This window comes from Arachis stenosperma, chromosome 4 (assembly GCF_014773155.1).
Source record: "Arachis stenosperma cultivar V10309 chromosome 4, arast.V10309.gnm1.PFL2, whole genome shotgun sequence".
NCBI classification, from domain to species: Eukaryota; Viridiplantae; Streptophyta; class Magnoliopsida; order Fabales; family Fabaceae; genus Arachis; species Arachis stenosperma.
Window position 1 is genome coordinate 108,019,241 of NC_080380.1, and position 2,031 is coordinate 108,021,271.

The following is a 2,031-nucleotide window of genomic DNA, read 5'->3' on the forward strand; positions in this document are numbered from 1 at the left end:
GTCCAGAGAGTCTGGTTCTTCTGTGGGTGGGTGGTTGCTAACAATCAGCTCCTTCAGGTATGTGAATTGGCTCTTGTTACGGTGCTCCATGCGATCCAACCTCTGTAGTATCTGAAGGAGTAGCTGATTTGTTGAAGGTGCTTGTGATGTGGAAGGAGAAGGAATATCTCTGGCCGGGTCTTCAGTCCGGCTAGTAGTGGTTGCCGTGAGTATGATGTATTTCCCACTCGGAACATATTGATCACCCCGAGGAAGCATGGCCTTGGTGTCTCCAGCTCTATAGGGGACTCCGGCTGCCGAGACCAAATCTGAAACCAAGGCGAGAAAAGGTAAGTTGCCCATAATCTGTACGTGTCTCATGGCTTGCCGGATGTGTCTTGGTAAGTTGAAAGGCTGGTCCGTAAGGATACACCAGATGAGAACAGCCATGTCTGCAGTGAAGGAGGACTCGTGAGTGCTTGGGAAGACGTAGTGGGACATAATCTGTGCCCACACGCGAGCCTCCAAGGTAAATGTTGAAGCCAATATGCCCTTAAGCCTGGATCGATGGTAACCGTAGATCCACTTGCTGCCAGGTAGTGCTATAATTCTGAGAACGTCATCCCAGTCAAATTGGTATCGATGTCACTTGAGAGAGGCTTCTTGAAATGCGTCCAATCCTTCTGGAGCAGGGGGAGATCTAAAGCTTGCGGAATGGCCCCCTCAGATATGGGGATCTGCTTCTGACGAACATAGACAGACCGCAGGGTTGGCATGTGAAAATTAGAGTAGAATTCAACTACCCATGAGAGATTGACCTGCCGTGGCTGTTTCCATAAGAAATCCCACTGTCTTCTGTCAAGCGGGGCTCTACCAAGTCAACAATGTTGGTAGGGAGGATAAGAAGGTGCTCATTGTTGTAGTTCCTCGCTACCAGAATAGGGAACATCTGCTCACAGTAGCGGTTAGTGAACCGCGCAGTGTCCCTTGCTGGAAAGGCTTTTTTAGATTCATTGACCTTGATGATCCTCTTGACTTGCTTTGATGGTTTGACAGCTGTTGAAGATGGTTCTGTAGCTAGCGCTATTTTTGTGCCTCTCTTTGCCGGTGGTTTGGGGGCAGCTTTCTCTTTACCTTTCTCTGTGGCCATCCTGAAAGGGAAAAGAGAAGTAGCATGTAAGTCCAAGGGTTAGAGCAAGGAAGAGGACAGTACGAGTGATAATCAATGCCCAGGTAAGGAAAATAGTGAATGAAATACATGGTCGCGATTCCATGGGATCAGTTCATCAATGGAAATATGGCAAGGCATTGTAGGTATTGGATGCAAGATGTTCATTGGCATGCCGGCAAAGGCATGAGTAGTATAGATCAAGCATCAATTATTAAAATGTATTATCACTCGTAACAAACTAACAATCATGTTTGTATTAATAATTATATTAAATTAATAAAATATGGAAGAGTTTTGTGAAAAACAGGCATTAGAGTAGAAAGATAGAACAATTAAAAATTGCACAATGCCATACGGGCTTTTTCACAAACACTTAGTATGCATGTTGAACATGATAGGGAAAGAATTAATTTGGAACATGCAAGCTTCCCAAAATAATTAATATTAATTGGCAAACAACTCCATAATAATAATCACAAGCAATTAGAAGAAAGTAGTCTCCCAATTAGATTTCTAACACCAAGTAAAATAATACAAAAGTAAATAATTAAGAGGAAGAAGAGAGAGAAAATAGAAGGAAAGAACCTTGAGAAGAAGGTGATAAAGAGAGGGATGATGGAGAATGTGAGATTGAGAATATATGAGAGAAGGGAGAAGAAGAAGAAGAAAAGAGTAAGGGAAGAAGAAGAAGAAGAATGGAGAGAAAAGAAAGAAAGAAGAAGAAAGAAATTAGGATTAGAAAAAGAAAAGATATGAAAAGTGGCAGCGCAGGGATCAGGTTGCGCTACGCTAATGACGCGTACGCGTGGGTTACGCAGAAAGAGAGGTGACGCGGAAGCGTCGGTCACGCGTGACCGTGTTTGTGCTACTAGCGCGAGGGC